Genomic DNA, 23,587 nt, shown 5'->3' with positions numbered 1-23,587 from the left:
ATTTCAAACGGTGTGGTTGTTGTGACGTTTCCTATCTTTCCATTTGAACACCATTTACACAAGACACCACAATTTACATATAATTTCATTAAAAATATTTACATGTATGAAAAATTCGCAACAATATTTGCAGGTAAAGTTTATAAGCAGAAGTAAATTTTCAAAACTGCGCTGAATATCACCCTTTCCCATTACATTTTAATGACGACGTTAATTATCGATGTATGCAAATTGCAATCATATAATTTAGTCGAAGAGAATTGTTCCAAGCAATGGTTTTCGATAATTCTCATGAATTCCATGCCAATTAGAATCAGATAATAACAACGTCTCGAATATTTCTCCTACAAAAAGGGTCCAACTTTAATAGACAGAGGTTGTAAAAGTGTAATTAAACGTAAACACTGCTTAGCTATATCCTAAGAGCTATTGTCCATTCTATTCGGAGGCCCTTTTAATTAGCTCAGAGAAATCTTAATACTTGAACATCAGTTTGTACCGATGCGAAGCAGTCATTTGTTTAATTTATTAAAAGGGGATATTGAGATGTCCCTTCCTCTCAGGAATTACTCTCTATTTATATCACAATCGGCTCTTTAGAATAAAATATATTTAAGCTCACCTGGAATGTATTGCCAGTATTTATTTACTCTCATAAAATAAACAGAATACAGTCATTTATTTGAAAAAAGTATGCAAATAAAAAAACAAGTTTTCAGATATTATATTACGCCCAAAGAGGCGATTTTTAACGTATTGCGTGTTTATTTAGCTTTATTTATTAAATATCATGTTCTTTGCACTTAAACCACGTAAAATTCAATCTAACAGCAACGTCGCATAACAATTTAAAAAGAGCATATCTTTAGAATTTCCGATGTACCGTCTCGCCGTGCTGGGGATAAAAACTTTCTTTTCCGTACAGTGATGCCATGGCTCGATTCGAAATCGTTGAGCTCAAATCAAAAACATTTTAAAAAGTATGAAATAGATAATAAAATAAATTCCAAATTTTGGGCTTCTAGATGTCCATATTCGAATGGAGGACTACGTTATTCAAAATTGAATGTCCATAGGTACCGTTGCTTTTCACAGTGCGAGAAACATACATACATTCATGTAGACTCTTCATTATTAGCCGAAAGGGCGTTCTCCCAGAAGGGCTATTAATTTCCTTATATCATTTTGAGTCGGTTCACTATAGATGTAGTTTCACTTTTCAAGTTCTTGCAACCAAATATTAGGGCCCTGTATTATATTTAAAGAAATTAAATAATGAAAAATTTGCTGGTATTCCAGAAGTCCCGGCGAAGGCGGTTTCATCTCTCCGGCTTCCAAAAAGAGTCTATTGTCTCTATACTGTTCCCACTAAATGATCTGTCGTGAGCTGAGGCAAAGTTATGTTACTCCTCATTCGGGCCGAAAGAACTAAATGACGGTATCCCGCAGGTGTTGTAACTCTAGGTGTCTGCCTGGAGCATGTCTTCTAGACAAAGAATCCTGGGATTCAAATTGATTCCATAGTCGGTGAACGATACTTACGAGAGACATTGAGACATCTAACAGCATCACCTTGTGACATCCCCATTTCCAAAAGAAAATAAGCAGCACATATTTTCAACAGTCAGCAGTCCAGTATATAAAGCATTTAATGAAAAACTATTGCCAAAACTGCATTTCTAAAAGAATGTGTTCCAAATGATGCAATTTCATCAAAAACAAACCCGATTTTGAATTTTGAAAAAATCGTACCAGTTTTCGTACAAATCGTACCAATCGTATCGAAAATATGTACCAAATTTCGTAGCCCTGGGTCTATTAGCATACGCGCAGAACGAACGAAAGACACACAGACATACTTTATTTTATTATATGTAGAGATGATAAAAACACCATATATTTAGTTCCGATAAACAGGAATCAATAAGTAGGAATTGACGCTAATATGTGAAAGAACTGTATTAACATCAAATGCCATCCACTACAAATTTAAAAAAATGTATCTGAACTTAAGTGGATGAATAAAAATTATATTATTAACGATTGAAAATTTGAACAAGATATAGGGAAAGTGTGTGCTAATAGAAGGAATTTAAAGAAATATATTTTTCCTTTTAGATGCAAAAGATAGTTCGTCGTTCATCAAAAGAATTTCCACGTTTTTCTTGTAGATGGTCCCCGAGTCTCTACCCCCCAGTCCGTCTGTCGACATCGTATAGACAGTGGCGAAAGTCTAGATAACGTGCCAACTGTCTCTTCTCTTTGCCCTCGAAATGCCACTTAGGAGGTTCCCATGTACCTCCGTCTTGTAAAAGGGTGAGGGGTGGTGTGGCCCATCACGTGCTATCTATTTACCCCTGCACCCTCTTCGCTGAAAAAGTAATTGGTTGGAGAAAGCTAATAGAGAGCAAAGCTAGCGAGACTGACAGACTGTCTTTGAAGGAGAAGATGAGGAGGGGAAGCATCTTCTCTTGTCATATCTTTTTTTAGAGAGAAGTGTTGTTGTCAACTGTTGTTGAGAATGTCGATATAGAACTCGTGGATGAATTCTGCAGTGATTGTTTCATTAAGGGTTATAGTAAAAAATCCAACAGCAATAGTTTCCTGATCAGAAATTATTATAAAGAAGACATAAAATGTTGAATTGTAAAGAACGAAATGAACGTAAATTTTGTTCTTTACAATTTTATTTTATGCATTTAGACACCGCAGTGGCCTGTACTGTTTTATTCACTTTAATACCAAATATTATTAAATAAAATTCTTAAATAAGATAAAAAGCGTCAAATATTTATATTGAAAGAATACTACAGGAAATCGGGAATGATAAGCTAATGAAAGGACGTAAATTATAATACTCTTTTTTAATAAAAGCTAAAAAAAAAAAATAAAGGACTATAACAAATAAAAGACAAATGCGAGCTTCTCTTTTCGAGTGGTAAAGTCCCTGAACACTGGTAGTTCGGTCCGGGGTTCGAATCCCGCTAACCGGCTGGCTGCATGCGCGTTTTCGAAGTTTTACCATGTCTAACGTGTATACTAGCCAGAGTCCCTTAGAAAGTCTTCTATGAAGTTTGGTGTATTTAATTATGGGAAAGCACATGAAGGCTATCTGCCTAAGGGAAGGGATGCCTTCGTGGAGGACTTTTTAAGGGAAACTGGCTCGTATACACGTTACACATGGGGAAAACCACGAAAACGCCCATGCAGCCAGCCCGTTTGCGGGATTCGAACCTCGGACCGAACTACTAGTGTTCAGCGACTTTATCGCTCGGCCGCTGGTGGGCCCCTCCATGAAGGTATCCCTCCCCTTAGCCAGATAGGCCCTGAGGCTTTGCCTTAATCTTAAAAACCAAACTCTTTTCGAGTGGGAGGACGAACAACATTCGCTGCTTTATTATTCCAGTCAACATTAATTTTAACTGCTTTACTGGCAAATCAAGTTAGAAAATTTGTTTCGCACTTGAAATTTGCTAATTAAGCTACATTACTTTAGAATATTTTATCTTGTAATTTTGAAATTCACAGGTCAAAATCATGGCAAAATTTCCAGACATGGCAAATTTTTGACAAATTATGGCAAAATTTCCTAACATGGCACATCATCTAAAAAATCCAGTGGCTTAATCCTAGTATACGCTACACACGGGATTTGGCGACTTTTGGTGACATTATATTGAGCAGTAAACAAGTCATTTTGGTGTTGGCGACAAAACCGCTCCTAGGCCATACCGTATACCAATGCAATCATGTATAAAAAGAAATATTTCATTTAAAATATGTCTATATATCCAAAGCGAAGTAGAATTCATGCTTCATACAAGATATATAAAACATAAATGTCAAACTATTTTCCAGAAAAAACAACTTTCCTTTACACCTTGTATACCTTGTTATTTTTGTCATAATGACTTAATCGATTCCAATCAAATAATAATGTGCATAAAAGAGTATACCTTTATACGCATAATTATTTTCTGTACTACCTTACCGAGTTGATTCTTTCCTTAATGTCTTTTCGGTTACGTTAGGTAAGTTTAGGTTAGGTTAACTGAATACAGTCAAGCAACTGGAAGGATATCTGCCTATGGGAAAGAATGTCTGAAAATAGACTTTTTAAAGGACACTGGCTCGCATATGTATACGGAAAAGCGCGAAAACTTTCATGCAGCCAGCTCATTCGTCGGTATTGAAACCCAGGTCGAATTACCAGTGTTTAGCGAATTTAAAGCTCGAAATTAGGTGGACTCTCTTTTTGGAAAATATTCACTACAAGTTTTAAATGAGATTATGAGCCCATAGGCGCAATTTGTCCCGAAGGAATATTAATTTCGTTTTGGCATTTTGCGTTGAAAACTATAAACGGCGAATCAAGTTTCAAACTGTTGCCACCCAATATTATCAACCTGCATTATATTTAAAGAAATTAAATAATGAAGAATCTGCATGAAAGTATATATGTTTGTCGCACTGTGATAAAACAACGGTACCTAGAGCCATCAAAATTTGAATAACATAATCTTCCATAGAATATGGGCATGTGGAAGTCCTAATTTGAATTTGATATTTGTTTTGTTATCGACTAGATATTTTGTAACACTTCAACGAATTTTTGATTAAGAAACTCAAAGATTTCAAAGCGAGCCATGGCAAAACTGTATGGGAAAAAATATCGCCAGCGCGCAAGACTGAGTATCGGAAATTCTAAAGATAGGCTCCTTTTTAAATTACTTTGCGATAATGCTGTTGAACTGAATTTTATGGTTTGAGTACATAACACGATATTTAATAAATGAAGGTAACACATAACACGTTAAAAAACATCCTTTAAACCTAACTTAAAATTTGAAAACTTTCAGATTTAAAAAAAAAAAAAAAAATTCTCTTTTTAACGATAAGAATCTCTTTTTAAAATGCATTAAAAGTTTGTAACTGACAGTATCCGGAGCTCATTATGAATACAAATATTTTCGGTACTTGTTACAGCGGTCTCGAACCATACTTGGCGGTTTTAGATTTACGTCAAGATCTCAGTATAATTTAGGCAAGCTTGTGAAGCCCGAATGTAAAAATAAACAACATAATATATAATAATAGCAATAATACTCACATGTTATTTCCTAAAAATATTTTATGAATCCTTATCCTCATTATTATCATTTTATCACATGTAATCGTTCCAATCAACTGCAGGACGCTCACACATATTAAGCTGTTTGTTACGCCATTTCATGGACGTCAACTCCCCTATGTAAGAATAAAGAATACATAAATATAATAGCAGTCACAAATCTTATTCTGGAACCGCTGAACAAATTTCCAACACGGAGGCCCTTCTTCTTGTTGCAATTTTTAACACTGAATCTCCAAATGGTTTTGTCGTCCTCCTGCAATATAGGCATGTGGAAGCCCAAATTTGAAATTTGGAATTTGTTTTATTATCGATTTCATATTTTTTAAAACTTTAACGAATTTCTGATTCAAGCATTTCAAAGGGAGCAACAGCAACGTTATTTGAATATTTATAATATTAAAATAGTTATAATATTTTATAATATTTATAATATTTTTACGAATGAAAGGAATTTTTTTTCCAAAACGGATTGTTAAAATGTATGATTTAGAAATAATTCAGAAAAGATTTTTTTCCTGACCCCTCTGTACGTACTGTGTGTGTGTATGTATAACTCAAAAATGATTAGTCATAGAACGCTGACATTTTGTATATGGGTTGGTGATGACATCTTGTTAATGAATGAAAAAGGATTTATAAGTTACTATAGATTACTCTAAACCTTCTTTATTTATAGTAGATGGCAGCTCAACACAAACCAGTCCATATATTTTAGCCATGTTTAGTTTTTTAAGATCCTCATTTTTCAGAGAAATTTTCCAAATTTTTTTAGGGTATAAAAGGAATTGTTTGAAAAGAAATTTCTATGTTATTTTTTGGCTGTATTCTAATCTCCTTATCCTATATTAATTTTTAATTTTTGCCTTGAAATCTTGCCTAAAATCAAGCGCGAACCCTAGGTGTGCCCACATCGGGCTCACCGATCATCTAGGACCATTGAGATCCTGTATTCTTTGTTTCTCCGCATCTCTTCGGTCAGTTCATCGACAACAATGCTCGTTTCACCATTCTTTTCAATCAGTTCAAGCTCTATTCAGTCAGTGTGTCCACTTTGGGCACGTCCACAGAATTAAAACCATAAGTGCTATCTTTCACAAAATTTTACTTGTGTACTCCTCTAGGCCTAATTAGACTGCCTACCTTTTCCTTTTTTTTTTTTTTTTTTTTTTAATCAAAATTCCAACTGTAAAAGGTAGCGTGCCGGAAAGGGTGTTGAAAGTCTTACCTGCCCTTCATTTTCGCAATCGTTGTTCGTTGTCATAATTACAGAATCACAAAAATATTCAGGTTTTGGCAATTTAAGAATATTAATTTTGGATAAATAGCGAAATTTAACTTTTATTGCGGTTTCACAGTTGCGATACTTATGTTTGGGGAAGTTTCATACTCGTTATGAAAAAATTAAAAGTATAAGAAGTTTGACTCTTGCACGACACAAATTAACTCGGTAAAATTAAAATTCACGTGGTTATGTAATTTCAAAATTTGCAGTTTTTTATGTCATTTTCAACTTGGCTTGACGGATCGGTTAATTACATCAGAATAATTCGAGAAAATAAATTTAAATGAAGTGCAGCTTAGAAAAGTGTATAATTTAATAGACTGTACAAGTAAGTCTTGTCGTGTCCACGACATTTTTTTTAATTAGAAAATTGTTTCAATTATTTCAAATTTTAAGCGGTTTTACATTGCGTTATTTTACTCTACAATTTCATTTACTTGCCACAGTACATGGCAAATATTTCTATTACCCAAAACATAAGATCTATATATCACGTGGTCAGGCAAGCAGCAGGTCTCAGAAAGTTGCTATTTGACACTGCATTAAAATTTTACTACCCAAATCATAAGTGCCCAATAGAGCGTAAACGCTTCAAAGCAACAAACATGATTATTGAAAAAGAAAAAAATAAATCTTCGTTTCTAATAATAATAGCAATTAAAAATATAATTTGAAACACGTTTAATTAATAAATTTCAAAATATCGCATCGATCATGTCATATTTCCTAGTTATGTTCTGATTCAGATTGTTAAGTGCTGCCGTGCATTCCTTTTTTACATTTGCTATATAATTTATATATGCCATATTATTCCTTTAAAATTATACATTGCGATAAAATTTGATGGCAGCACTCTTTTATTTGAAAAGACATTCGACACGAAAGCGAAACGAACACAAAACTGACGACTGAGACTAAATATGTTTAAGCGTTTCATAGAGCGAACTCGTCTGCATAATGAGCTTCTTTTCGTTGCACTTAGCATAATTCCAAGAATAATTTGATGCTTGTAATTGTAACGTGTTGTTCTCAGTTCTATACCTATTTTAAATAAAATATCTGAGAAGTTTTCGATTACCTCATAATATACTTCGAAAATCAGTTCAAATCTTTGAATAAAGTATCACTTCAGTTTTATCAATTTTAGCAAAAATTTAGTATGTTGTTCCCATTGATGCAAAAGGTCTTAAAATGGGAAAGCTTTGAACTATTGTTTAATATAGTTTTTCATTAAAACCTGTTGTAGGCTTTAAGTAAAGGATACCTTCCGGTTGTACAATTTTACTCCAAATTTAATCATCTATTTGTATACACTTAAAATCTTTAAAGAAATGCTTTTGGGGAAAGCTTTATTATAGAAAACATATTTTTGGAAATTTTCATTAGCCATGTATTATCGTGGGCCACAAAATCGTCACACACATACAGATACACGGGCATCATTGTAAATATAGTCAAACGTGTTAAAGGGACACTAATTCGTGCTCATAATCCAATGTAAACATACTATGGTTTGGTTTGGTTTATTAGATTATGGCAAAGCACTCGAGGGCTATCTGCCTTAAGGGAGGAATGCCTTCATGGATGACTTTTTAAGGGAAACTGGCTCGTATACACGTTACACATGGGAAAACCATGAAAACACCCATGCAGCCAGCCCGTTCGCGGGATTCGAACCTCGGACCGAACTACCAATGTTCAACGACGTTACCGCTCAGCCGCTGGTGGGGCAAACATACTATGGAATTTATGGTTTGGTTTATTTACTTATGGCAAAGCATTCAAGGGCTATCTACCTAAAGGCAGGGATGCCTTCGTGGAGAACTTTCTAATGGAAACTGGCTCGTATACCAGTTACACATAGGGAAATCCACTAAAATGCCCATGCAGTCAACTCGTTCGCTTGGAATCGAACCCAGTTCGGAACCACCAAATATTCAGCGACTTTACCATTCGGCCGCTGGTTAATATTGTTATTTATGTGTTCCGCTCTAAGGAACTGCACAGAGGGTAGAGATGTCTTCGTAGAGGACTTTCTAAGGGAAACTGGCTCGTATTAACATGTCATACATAGAGGAAACCACGAAAACGCCCATGCTCGGGTTTCGAACCTCGGACCGAACTACCAGCTTTCAGGGACTTTACAGCTCGGCCATTGGTGGACCTCGAATTTTCGGAAAGAAAACATTACAACCCTTACTTCCTTATACACACAGGTTGGCGAGAGGTAAAGACTAAAACAGGTTAGGTGCCTATAATATATGTGTACAAATATTGTAGTGTATTTAGCATCCTGTATAAATAAGGCAATATATAATAATGTAATGTAATGTAATATAATATAATAATGTAATATATGTCTTTGCACTCTGCAAGTACCAAATAATGTAACTCTGCATGCACACCTAGGCACCCCTGAATTTAGTATAACCGTGTAATTGTGCACGCATTAACATTCCATATGAATGAGACAATGTATTATTTAGCATTCAGTAAGTATTAAATAATGTAACTTCGCACGATCGTATAACTGCGTTACTGTACACATATAACTGTATTGAACAAATGAACATGGATATCTGCGTACCTTTTCAAAATGTATGAATAATGTACTGTACAATATAACACTCAGTACGAATAAGCATTCTGCATGAATAATGTAATGTATTCAGCATACTTTATGAATAATGAACTGTATAATTAAGCAGACTGTTAAGTACCATGTAATATTGCTCCTCACGTATAACTGTACCTTTCAATATTATATAACTGTATAATTGCGCATGCATAATGGTGCATGTATAACTGTATTATACCCTGCGCATACATAACTGTAAACACAATGTATGAATACTGTAATACAATTTAACTTCCTGTACGAATAAGTATCAACATCAATGTAAATATCTTCTGCCCATGTATGACTAACGCATTGCGTTTTGTTCCGCATGTTAAACGTAATGTGCCTAGGTGCGTTCATGTTAAACATAGTGCGTTTTCATTCTCCCGTACTCTCATGTATTTTTCGTTTTCTTATATAAGTAGTTTTATGTGTTTAATATAGTGTGTGTGTGTGTTTAACGTAATGTTTTTATACGTTTTATGCTGTTTAATGTAGTATTGTGTGTACTTTGTATCGTGTACTGTTATGTTTTGTATATTTTGTGTTGAACTGTGTTTACTCTATGTATATTTATTTGTCATGCATTTCAAATGTGTATGCTTAAGCCGCATGTATGACTTACCATTAAGATGCCAAATCGTATGTCCACCAAGTATCCATTGTACACTTAAGACGCCCCTGTTTGGCCACGTGAACAAACTCATTTTAATATCTCAATAAATTCCCGGGGAGGGCGTCTTGCGGCTCCAGGAAGTTGTTGCCTCTAGGTAGGGGAGGGCGGGGGACACATGCCTGTTTATCTATGTTAAACATCATGCGTCCCCGTCCTCCATCACCTGTCACCTGCCTATAATATAATAACACTGCACTTTTGCGTTCAATGACAAATGTTTTCGTGTTGTCCAAAGAAATTTCCCACATATTTGGAGAGCGTAAATAAATTCTTCTGCGTATTTTTACAAGTATTTGCACTTCACGTATTATTTCCTCTTTCCTGAGTAAGCTTTATACAGATCTGTGAGAAAACGAAGTGGACTCTTCTATCATAACCCAGGTGCGGTCGGCTTGTTTCTCTTCAGCAAAAAAAGGAATGGGTCAAAAGAAAGCGAAAAGAAAAAATGATCCAGAAGAAAGAAGTGCTGTCGTAAATTCGGTTCTATTCAGTAAGAGCCATAACTATTCATCTTGCGTGTCCAACAGAAGGCAGGGATCTACTGGTCACTCCCCCTTCTCTAAGCGGTCAATTTGGAACTGCTGTCTCATTTAAGAGGAATTTATCTTTCGGTATTCCAGGAAAAATCCCAGTTAAAAGGAAACGCTGACACTGGATCCAGGATGATTTTCAAAATGACAGAAATGATTCCTTCATAAACTGGCTTTTTATATAAGGAAAACAATTCTGAGGTCTATTTCCAGAAAATTTTCCATCGCGGTATTTTATTTCATTGCTTAATTTTTTATCCCGGTTAATAAAATAACATTAAAAATCTAAAAGCTTTCAGATTTTACTTTACGTCCAAAGGGGCGTCTTTTAAACATTTTCGGTGTTACCTTTAGCTATAAAATATCGTGTTCTTCGCACTTAAATCATAAAATTCAACTCAACAGCAAGATCGTAAAATAGTTTTAAAATGAGCATATCTTTAGAATTTCCGATACACAGTCTCGCGTGATGGAGATAATTTTTTTTTCCTTTTCGTACAGTGTTGCCGTTCTTCGCTTTGAAATCGTTGAGTTTATTAATCAAAAATTCATTAAAGTGTTACAAAATATGAAATTGATAATAAAACAAATTCCAGATGCCCATATTCGTAGGAGGATTACGTTATTCAAAATTGGATGGCTCTAGGTACCGTTGTTTTACCACAATGCGAGAAACATACATATATTTATGCAGATTATTTATTATTTAATTTCTTTAAATATAATACAGGGCTGTATTAGCACTCTCTGACCCTGAGCAGCAAAATTTAAATATTCAAATTATTAAAAAATTGGTGATACAATTGGAGGTAAGGCATCAATTGAATTTTAATTGGGTTAAAGCCCATATTGGTTGTTTGGGCAATGAGAGGGCTGATGTCTTTCCAAAGGCGGCAACAATGAGTACTGATATTGAAACTGTCGATGTACAAGCCTCCAGGAGAAGATGCATTAACATTATGAAGTGTGACATTATAGATAAATGGCAGACTCAATGGGAAAACTCTGCTAAAAATAATATGTTCATGAAGATTTTTGTTCCTAAGGAAAATATGAATATTAACAATGACATTGACTTGAATCAGTTAATTACAGATCATGAATGATTTCCCTTTTATCTGAAAAGATTCCATGTTCAAGGTAATGATTTATGTAAAGTATGTGCAAAAATAGGAGACAATGTCCACTTTATTACAGAATGTAAGTTAACCAGATGCATTGATGGAGCGAACATAGGTTTTATGAAAAATGGTTTACTTAAGGCAAGAGGAATAGCGCATAAGATTATGAAGATTATTAACAATAAAGAAGCCATTGGCATTGTGTGATTCGCGTGTTTGTATCGTTGTGTGGTGATTTTTGTTCTGGCGTAGCCCGTATAGAGTCATAGGGCAAACTTTGTTTTGCAAGGTCGACTGGGCTGCGGCCTAACAAAAAAAAAAAAAAAAAAAAAAAAAAAAAAAAAAAAACAGTGCCGTATTAGTTGGTGACAACAGTTTGAAAAATGAATATCGCAAAAAATTAATCGACTCAAAATGCCAAAGCGAACTTAATAGCCCTTCTGGGTTAAGGGCCTTTGGGATAATAAAAATGTCCCTAATCAAAGCTATATTGCTTTAAAATAGCTCAATTTTTGCATTGATATGTAATGTATTCTTATAAACTAGAAGAAACATTTACGATCTTCAGGAAAAAATTCAGAACAGTACTCAGCGTGATCAATTAAACAGGTTTCGTTCATAATTGATGCTGTGGTAACGTAACGTAATGTAAAATAATGGATACCTATGAGTACACAGTGCGTGAATTGCTGTTATCGTTCAAATTCCAATATCATTTCAATTCCCGATTGGCATTTAATGAACTTAAAACACAAAAGTGATTCATTTTCAATACATTCTTCTTTAATTTTCTGTGCTGCACCATTTATATTTATGGCACCGTCAGAGTCATCGAACTTTCTCTTCCTCTTTCGTGTGTCTCTTTCTAATCAATATTCTTGTAACAATCCGAATGAATTTCCACCGCGTTTTGAGCATTAAAACTTCAATTAATTGAAATCTCACCCGAAACTAAACTCCGCAGAAATTGCGAACGCGATTTCACGCCTCAACTAACTCTCTCTCTCCCCTTCGTTACCGCCCCTTGCAGCCTGCGAAAGCTGAAAATTCATTTACGACATTCTGACGCCGGGACGGAAGTTAAATTCGCAGACTCGGCTAATGAGGCGGCATTGAGAAGCAAACCCAACAGACCTTCCTGTCAAGTACTCACTTGTCATCATTTTGGAGTTAGATCTGCCTAACCTGCTGTCATTCTGGAATGGGAGTTACTTAAATATGCACCGCTACTCCTTTCAAAATAGCCCGGAGCGGCTTTAAACTTTAATAGAATAACTGTGTGGTATGTTTCTTTGAGAGAACCTGTTACCGTGAAACATTGAGCTTTTATGATTCAAACTTTGCGACTTCCAGAACGAAACTCGGCCTACGTTCGTACTGACACTGGAAGAAGGAACGCCTCAGTTGTAATTACGAGGTTAGATCTAAGTTTAAAGTAAATTAAGTGAATTCTATAGGAATAGTAACAGACAGAAGCAACAAATTCTGCCAAATCCAACTGGTTTGCTGCCAAAGCAAACTGGACATCCAAAAGCATTAAATATAGATTACGTATGTACTTCTCTGTACTGATAGTAATTAATAGTAGATGCTGGTTAACGTAATCACGGCTAATGTCATCATTCGGATGTTCTTATCGAATTTTCGAAGTCCCGCCCTTTTGCATTCGAAAGCATTGAAAATAATTCGCGTGATAGCATGATCAATGACTCGATTAATAGGATCAAAATACTGCAGAATAAAATCTTTAGTACTTAAGAAGATACTTAAGTGTTATCACAACCACTTAAGTAGAAGTCGCAAAATTTTCCGAATGTGTCAAACTCTAATGACCATGAGCATAATAATACACCAGTCAAACAACGTAGCCATTTTTGCATGCGTTCTTTTTGTTGTATTCCGAAGTCTTTCGTAAACAAATCGTGATATTTTATGCTCTAAACGTAATGTTAAAATATACACTTGTGGAATTTGGCAGTGCCGGAAGAAACTACGACAAAATTTCTTCAGGAACACAGAATTTTAAAATTAGTCTAAAATATCTAAATAAAATAAATAAAATAAATAAATAAATAAAATGTAAAATCTCTAAAGGGAACAACAATTAGATTCTGCGATTCTTTGATTTTGTTTTAAGTATAAATAGATCGCTGTGTACTTGGGGAAGGGTTATAACACAAAAAATTACGGAAAGATTTGTAGGAAAAAAACTAAGTGTTTTATTTCATAATATGTTACGCAATACTTATTTCATTATTCAAGTTTGTATTTTAAATTACTAAACTATGTTTTCTTTTCTTACGCTGATAATGTTTGCCAACTTACAATAAATATCGATAGTTTGGGGAATCATTAAGAAAAAATGTAGTGAAAACCATTAACGTGCAACCTATAAGTAATTTTTACCTTTTCATGTGTTAAAATTTGCAAAATTGCACCTACGTTGTTGTTTTAATTCGTAAGTACTCTTACATATTATCTCGTCGACTATGAAAGTTGGCTACCATCGAAACATGAAAGTTGGATGATATCCGGCCAAAGATACGTCAATCTTTCCTGCCTAATTCTGAAAGAACTGACGTTTCTTTAATAAACAATCAGCATTCGATCCACTTTCCTGAAAAGACTTGCATCGATTTCTATTTTTAAGCCATCTGATCGTTACAGATATTTTGCTTGGAAATCTTAACTACATTTTTCTCGCAAGTACTTCTTCCCATCTGTTACGGTTTTGTCTATATTCAGCTGACCCTATCTTTTCTATTAGCATACACTATTTGTTTTAATATTAAGATAGCATAATTTTGAAAATAATCTATTGCTTGCTGTTTTATAGGAAGCACATCCCAAATTTTCAAAATTCGAATAAAGGTAATACAGCAACTTGTGTCTTTGTTCGTAAAAGGGAAGTGATAAGTGATAAGTGACGGTGGACGTGGGCACTGTCCCTTTGCCGTAAAGATTAATCAGTACAGCATTGCCGTAAGATTGCCGTAAAGATTAATCAGTACAGCAAAATTGGCTAGAGATTGCATGTAGGTACGTATAGAACATAATAATTATTCCTGTAATTACGCAAATGAACTTGGGAGAGCTTTCATGCAGGGCTAGTACATATGCACTACATGCGCGCAGAAGGCGGTTGCAACTAAATTATTTCAGTGCACGCATAAATAGTGCTGTGCATATACATATTTACATAATTATGACATCGCATGTCTTATATAGACACTATGCGATACGGCATTGACATTATATATAGTAGTATTACATTACCATTATTGACATTACATTTACGAATTACATTATGCAGATTCAACTCTGTATATACATTGTCAGGAGCAACATTGCATATAAAACATATTTATAACACTATATTTGCTCTTGCTTTTATGTGATTGAGCTTCAGGATGGCGTACAGGCAGACCTGATATATAGACATTATAGGTGCTCAAGGCAGAGGTCCTGCTGTACCTGTGAGATTTTTGTACAGGCACATAGATACTTATTTATGACAGTGTTTGCATATAATGCGATACTGTAAGTATTTTCTATATTATGTTACGTAATTCGATACAACATTACATATGACTTTACATTACTATTCAGAAATGACGTTACACTTGCGTTACGTGGTATTACATTTACAGTTTGTGCAGCGTTCGGATTCAGCAGTGTTTTTATTATGTCCAACGTGACATTAGATTTTGATACATATTGAGCAATATAATTGCTCTGGCAGTTATGCAAATGAGGTTAGGATGTCTGACATGGCGGGGCATGTAAGTATACATTTCTACTGTTCATAGGAGCAACTTGCTATGTCACTGCGGTATGCGCAGACTGTACTGTACATATGCTTTTGCATACATATTCTAAGATATTGTCCTTTGACTGTTCAGTACATCCGATGGGACATTTACATTTAAATACACGTATTTAAAGCAGTTAGGTTGTGCAGCCACTTATGGGGATGGGCATTGGGTAGCATTACACTTGCAATTCAGGTCTAGACAGAGCCTGAAGTCAGCTGGGTACTTTCTTTGTCTGACACGTCATCCATATTAATATTCACTGTTAAATTAATGGAGATGTTCGCGCATACTTGCTGATGTGCATGAACTATTTTATATAATGGTTTTTAAGTTATTTACATTGCTTGAATTTTGATTAGTACTGCTGAGATGTTGCGGTACGCTTCGGATAAACAGTACATGTACACATACGCGGTATACTTAGCCTTGCGTATACGTGGTATATGTGGCCTTGCACTAATTATTCGATTGCGCAAAGGTCAGTTCCGTGTCTGGCAAGTAAATTCATAATTTTAATGATCTGTCGACAAAGGTGCTTCTGCTTAAACATGAATTTACAGAAGGCCTGTGTATTGACAGTTGGAATACGTATGTGCAGTTCGCTGGTAAGTGGGCAGATTGTGACATAATGCTCCGGAGTACCCAGGTGGCCACAACTGCACTGATCTGTGTCAGTCACGCCATGCCTGGCAAAGTACTCCGGGAAAGGCCCATGGCCCGTGATATAGCGCACCAAGTGCGTATTAGAACATAGCCGGGCAGGGTTTACGTACATTAGATGGTAGTGTGTACGCCTGCCTGTTTGTGCAGTGTCCCATTCTTCCTGCCACTTAGCGAGAGCCTGCAGATGTCGTTTCAAAGTAGAGTGTGGCCATGGAATTTCCAATTCCTCTGCTTCTATGTTGAGGGCTGCGTCTTTCGCGAGGAGGTCGGCTGCCTCGTTACAGGTGTTTCCTGCGTGGGCTTTCGTCCATGCCAGGCGAACATGCAGATGCTCTGTCTGCCTTAGATGGTATTGAATTTCTTTGATAATTGTGGACGTGTGTGCCGGATTTTGGATGGCTTGTAGGGCTGACATGCTGTCGGAAACTATTGCTGCATTCCTGATGTTATGGTAAGCAATATGTTGTACTGCCTTTTGAATTACCAGTGCCTCCCCTTGAAAGACGCTGTTGTTTTTGTTCAGATGACCCTTCCATTGCGCGACCTGTTCTTGGCCTTGAAACATTACGTACGCACATCCGACGTTGTCATCCATTTTTGACCCATCAGTAAAGATACGGGTATTGTACCTGTTCATATCTTCAGGTCGCCCTTTGAGGTTGATTCGTACTCCTACGCTCTGCTGTGCTGGGTGAAACTCAAGTGGATTGGCTGGAATTTCATAATCTCTGATTATTATGATGTATTATGAGCCAGTAAGTTTCTTCATATAAAGTGGCTGGTTGCCGCAGTTGCTTAACTTGTTGCAGGACTGCCTCCCTTTCGGCGCTGATGTGAAGTGGAACGAGACCTGTTAAAATGTTCAGTGCGCTAGTAGCTGTCGTGCGGTAGGCCCTCGTGATGTTTAACATAAATTGCCTTTGTATACTTGAAAGATGCCGCACTTTATGGCTTTGCATCGGCTGGGCCCATAGAGCCGCCGCATACGTTACAATCTTTTCTGCAACTGTCTGATAGATGATCTTATGAATATGCGGATTGAGGCCCCAACTGTGACCCTGCATTAACCGCATGTTCTTAGCAATGGTCACGGTACGTTTTTTGAGATCAATTACATGTGGGATCCCGTTCAATTTATTATCAAATAGTAGACCCAGATATTTTAATTGCTTAACTATTTTTATCCGCTGGCCATTGATGGTAATGCGAGGCTGTCTGACCAGCGTTCCTCCTTTTTTGGGGAAAAGCAGAATTTGTGACTTGCTTTCCGCTATTTTATCTTCTGGCATCTTTCGCTGAACAGGGAGCAGGTCTGATTCGTAAAAGGGAAGCTCGACTTATCAAGAATAGTTACATGAAGCGAAAGTGGAGATATTATGAGCGAATTTTCGCATTACTACTACAACTACAACTGGCGCTAAATCATTCTATATGCTATCAGTTATTCGATTTCAAGTGAATGGGCTACTGCTTGGGCGTTTTTTCGTTGTTTTCGCCATACGTAATGTGGATGCGAATGTCTTCCACGAAGCCTTCTCTTTGCGCAAGTAGATAGCCCTCTGGGCTTTGTCATGCTCAAATAAACGAAACAAACACATTTAATTCCCTTCTTTTTTTCCCCCTCTCTTTCTTCCAGCCCCCCTTCATTTAAAACTGTTTTCTGTGTTTTAGCGACCCATGGCTGATAGGCTAGTTCTTCAGTTCAACAATAATAAAACTAATGCAGTGAATGCTATCATTCGAAAGACCTTATATTACGCATTATTTTATAGATTTCTTGTGGCTACTGTATAACATATATAAAAATTTATAGTAACTTTTTGGTTTATTTGTTTAATGATTAATGTCAAAGCGCTAAAGGTTTGTCGGCATCTTCATGGAGAAATTTCTGGTGAATATTTCGGACTCATATTTACATTACTCATACGGGACATTATGAAAACATACTAACAGCCAAATCGTTCAAGAGTACACGAACCTGGGAGGAACTAGCATTCTGAATACATTTATCGGCTCGCCTCTGATAGACCGATTAACTGTCATTTAACAACTGAAGTCTATGCCGGAGGTTTTAGTTATGGTTTATTTTAATAATTGCAAAGCACTCGAGGGCTACCTATCTAAGAGGAAGGATGCCTTCTCGGAGAACGTTTTAAGTAAAACTGGCTCGCATACACGTTACACATCGGGAAAACTTACAAAAACGGCCATGCAGCTAGTCAGTTCGCCGGGATTCAAACCCCGGACCGAACTACCAGCGTTCAGCGATTTTACCGCTCAGCCGCCGGTGGCGGAGGAATGTGAAGTTGTATGTATTGAATCTCTTGGAGATAAGTTGTTAAAACCTCAGCAACAAGATATAGTTATTTCTTCTTTATCTTCGTTATATTGGATGAATACAATTTTGCTCTCTGTACTTCAAGAACAGACCTACTTCTAACAAAGGGCTTTCGAAAACTTTAGTAATAACTAAATATACAGGAAAATAATCCAGATGATATCTTGCTTTGGGTCATACAGGGTGTTCCATAAGTTGGGATATATTTAAAATATATATATATATAAAATGAGCATATAGGTGCATTATAGAATGCGGTTTTACAAATAAAAATGTTAACTTTGGGGCATTTTCTTTTGGTATAAACTACACTTGAGTTTAAAACCCTTTGCCGCGAATAATTTGCAAATGTAAACGAAGAGCCACTGAGAGCTAAAAGCTGATCGTCACATCACTGTTAGTAGCAATGTAATTTGCACGCAATTTTAAAGAAAAGATGTAGGATCTTAATTTTTCTGCTACTTGCGCATTATCGCAATTGCTTTATTTGAAGTGTCATCTAACTTTCAACGTGTGCCAAACTCTGCCAACCATGCACATTGCCAGTATTCAAGCAACCATGTTTAAAGTGACCCTTCAGTCAAGCAACATTGCCCTTTTTGAAGGCTTTCATTTTGTTTATTTCAAATTCCGACTTTTTTTTATAAACAAGTCGTGATATCTTTGCATAACATATATATTTTAACTTAATATTAAAACATGCGTTTGTGGAATTTGCCAGAAATTTAAAAAAACGACATAAAATTTCTGCAGAATTTCTAAAGGGAACAGAGATGATCTGGTGGGGTGTTCAGTATGTAGGCCGGTGTTTCCAAGGTTTGCGCGATCTTGAGTCACTGCAATTTTCTGACGTTTTTAAGCGGAAACAGATCACTGTGTACTTGGAAAGAAGAAATATAAGGTAATTATTTATTATCTCGTCGACTGTTGGCAGAAATTTAGGTAACGTTCGCCAGTCGTTACTGCAGCATTCTAAAGAACACGACCATCTATAACACCGCTAAATCAGACTACTTGGTCGGTTGACGGAATATTACGCAAGTAACAATAATTACATCAAAGTTAAATCGCTTTTTGGTATTTTACAGCTAGTTAACATATGCAAGTACTGAAACATGGCACAGCGCATGAGGGCTCCCTGCCATAGGGAAACAAGGTCTTCGAACTAAACGTTATCATTGAAACTGGCTAGTGTTAACATTACACACGAAGAGAACCAGAAAATCAAACTTTTGCTTGGTGTTGAATCCAGGTCAAACTCCCAGAATTCAATAACCTTCATCATTTGGTTACAGATTGGGCTACGGAAGTAAGGAAAATTTTAAGCTTAGATTGATTTCTCTGATTATGGTAAAACACTGCAGGGCTCTGCTACCCTCTTTGCTCTCGACGTCGAGAGAGCGAAGTTCCCCTGTATGCCCGTGATCCTGAACCGTTGAACGTCACTATCTGCCTCAGCGAATTTTGCACCTGAGCCTAACTTAGCCTGAAAAAATAATTCCTTAAAACCTGGATTTTATAAAATATTTGTATTCTTGCATATATTATTAAATAATATTCCGTTTCAACGCAAACAGTAAATCCTTACACTTAAAATTAAAACAAAAATTCAGAATATGTTAAAGAACAATATTAGTAACTAGCGGAAGTACAGACGCCAGTTACGTTAGATTGAGAGTAATGTATCTAACAACAGAGAGAACGATACTGCTGTAATCATTCTCTAATAACGATGCAAAAAGTACGATTAATAGTCATACATTTTTCACTCTGATGCGAAATGGAATTCACATCAAAAATATCATTACAAAAATAAACTAATTCTCTTTCATTATACCAGCAACCATATTGCACGCAGTTTTGAATAATTTTTGTCTTTCTAATCAAATGATCGTAAAAGGTCAAGTTCCATCCAATAGTTCACCTATTCAATTTTAGTCGATTAAATGTGACAAAAAATGGATCATAATTGATCAGAAATCATAATTGATCGCGAACAAATACACAAACAGGCATTCTTCTTTACATATATAGATTTTGTAAAAGTTACAAATCTTTGATTAACAAAGTATATGATTTGAAAGTGAAAAGTAGTAATACTTTTCGAAAATAAAGCTTTTTTATTTCCGATACGCGATATACTTGCAACTCGGAAAAATCAGTGTTTTCAGAGAATTTAATTAATATTTCGAATGATTAAAGCCGCACGAAGTTGGAAATAATCGAAATGGCTTACCACGACTTTTTGGAATTTGGAATAATGTATTTAATGTTCGGCAATTCTATTTTTATTTCGTTTTAAACTTGGAAATTTTTTAACAAACTCTACCATTTGAAAGCGAGCAGTGGCAACACTTTTCTCGGAAAAATGAGGGCGAAAATGATCGTTTTTCTGAGTTTTTAATTAATACCTGTGATTTTACCTATATTTTTTTGGAAAAAAGGGGACATCGAGCTTTTCCAGGACCCAAAAAAGAATTGCAGAAAGTTCGGTGACGATAGCTATAGTATTGACTGAGTTATTAGCGAACAAGTGCACACACCTTCTTTCAAACAAATTATGGTACCAAGAGCACAATTTTTAAAACTTTATGCCAATACCTGAAGTTTGGGACAATGTTCCCATAATGTAGCTCCTAAAGCTTTTATTAGGATTTCGCGTACGACCATGCAAATATTTTGACACAACTTTTACATTTAGCAAGTAAATTCAACAATAGAGGTAATACATTTATATTCTACGATTTCATTGGTTTCCGTTCAGTATTATTAAAATCTTCCACAATGATAAATCAATTCAAAAGAATGATTTTGATTTACCTCTGCTGGTATATGTTTGCACGAACATTTCTAGAAAAGTTAGGTATATCAAAAACATTTTGGGTCACCTGATATTCAAGAATTTCTTACTTAAAAACTTAATTAAGATAAAAATATGTCTATGTATTTGAAAATGAATATAATAGTAAAGATAAAGCAAGTTACTTTTCGTAAACACCTAAGTTAAGATATTACGTATTCCCCACAAGAATTACACGGAAACATCACAAGGAGGGTATAATTCGTTGAATAGTTTACTTCCTGATACAGCGAAGCGGGGGAAAATAAAATTCAGAAAGGAAACAAGCAACCAATGTTTTCATCAAAGGCGTGACACTCAATTGGAGAAGTTTATAAAATTAAATCAAATGTTTCGATACTTTAGAGTCTACAAAATATTGAATATTATGCACATCTAGAATTTTTAAAATTTTTTATTACTGAGAATTCTTTAAACCCCCTTTTTTATTTTTTTTGAATGATTATATTTTACTATCCCTACATGTATTAAATAATTACCTGATCAACGTATGTTAGAAAATAAGGTTCTTACGAATTATCTCATCGACTGTCAGAATTGGCTACCATTAAACCGGAGTTGGCGCAACGTTGGTAAGAAAGCTTCTGCTATTTTTTGCTATTTTGTTAAGCTCTCGGATCTTGCCGTAAACTCAGTTTAGAACGCTACAATTAGAAATTTCAAGCAAGTTTATTAGTCCAGGTTCCAGTCTATTACTTTTTTGTAGGCCAAATTCTATTGACCATACCTTCTCCATCGCTAAAAATATTTTTAGGGTAGAAACACATAACTTGGAACATAATCCAATGCTTACTATTCTGTTGATTCGTCTTACTATGCTTACTACTCCCTTTTTGGCTGATCTTTAGAATATGGTAACTGGTAGTTTGGCGACATTTTGGAGGCGATAAAGGTTACTACCTGGGACTTTGGTAATAATGTGAGCAGTACTCAGTTCCGATTACGCTTTATTTAGTGTGAGGGAAATGAGAGATCATGGGATATGTCATGTGATATTAATGGACGAATTACGGTTCTTTAATCGGAAAAGGGGGGAATTTGGAAAAATATCTGTGGCTGTATATTATTTTGTATTAAGCTTCATTGTGTGTTGTGTGAAGTAGGATTGAATAATTTTGGGATTGTATGGCGCTGTCTAAAGTGAATTCTAGATTTTTAATGCGTCATTCCGAGGCATTGTGATAAAGAGAATTTTGCTTTTTATTTAGCGGAGGAAGTGTGGAGGAAAAATTCGCAGAAAAAATCGTTCAATAATTTTATTGAATCCATAATAAAAGTGTATCCACCATGTAAGCAAGATTCTGAAGAAGATTAGGTAAGTTAGTATTTTTAATTATTTGAGGATATTATTTTTATGCATTGTTCTAAATGTGAGGTGGAAGTAAAGTAATTTGGTATTATTGGGAAAATTGCTATTAGCAATGATTTAGTTTAAAGTAATTAGGATTGTAGGATTTATTAATTTAATGTATGTGGTTATTTATATTTTAAGTAGTGTTTTGAATTTAATTATATTTTAATTAAATGATAGTTATTTTGTGAATTTTATGTTTGTAGGAATTTGGTATACGTTTTAGTTGAAGTAAACGTGCATGGAAATAATTTAAATATTTGACACTAAGTATTTGTAATGTTTGCGGTATGAATTCGTTGGTGACGTTTATAATATAATAGATAATTTAGAGGTAAAAGTTTTTGGATATTTTATTTATTTTATACGTGGAAATGTTCATATTTGGAAAGGGTATATACTTTTTCGTTATTAGGTAATTTTATATATGTTCTTTTTAACGGGTTTAAAGATTCAGAAAATTGTCATGCATTTTCGTGAAATTTTTCTAATTTATGAGAAAAAAGCAGTGTACATGGATATAGTGAAGAGTGTGCGCAATGCCATTTTTGTGTAATTCTGGGATTTTTTTTAAGTAAAAATAAGTCGACGTGTACATGGTTTATGTGTATGTGTTATTTTTAAAAACGCGTAAGGAGTATGGTATTGTGCACTTTTTCCCAATTTTGCAGTGAATATTTGTCATGATTAAGCAGTTTTGTTAGATAAAATTTCTAGCATAAGTGTAATTCGGCTAGTAGATTGTTGGAAGAAGTGTTCAGTAGATAAAAAGAAAAGAAACATGTCTTTACTTCGTGAAGACGAAATGGCGGCGGAGAAAAAAAATAGAGGGTTGCTGTAGGAGAGTTGGTCGCCAAATTTTCGCCACAAAAATCGCCAAGTTACCATAATCTAAAGATCAACCCTCTTTTTTTTTAATTCCAAGAAAAATACAGGAAAAACGGTTAATCTGTATCTGTTGTTTTGTCCTTAAATTTCAAGAAAGAGTTGTTGCCAGAGCCTCAAGGAGCTTGGACTTCTATTTCCATCCCAGTTTTGAGAAAAAGCACCGTGGTAGAGGATCCAATGGCTTCCCACGCCTCTCCCCTATCACCAATCCACACGAGAGGACTTAAAGGCTCGCCATATATTTAGAGTGTTTCCATGCTCTAAAGACAGTATACATTTGCAAACAAACATCGATGCTTTCTCCCGGAT

This window comes from Stegodyphus dumicola, chromosome 3 (assembly GCF_044657685.1).
Source record: "Stegodyphus dumicola isolate Sdum_Otavi_A_Nest chromosome 3, ASM4465768v1".
In the NCBI taxonomy this organism is placed as follows: domain Eukaryota; kingdom Metazoa; phylum Arthropoda; class Arachnida; order Araneae; family Eresidae; genus Stegodyphus; species Stegodyphus dumicola.
The sequence above is the reverse complement of the archived record's forward strand: the minus strand, read 5'-3'. Positions refer to the sequence as shown.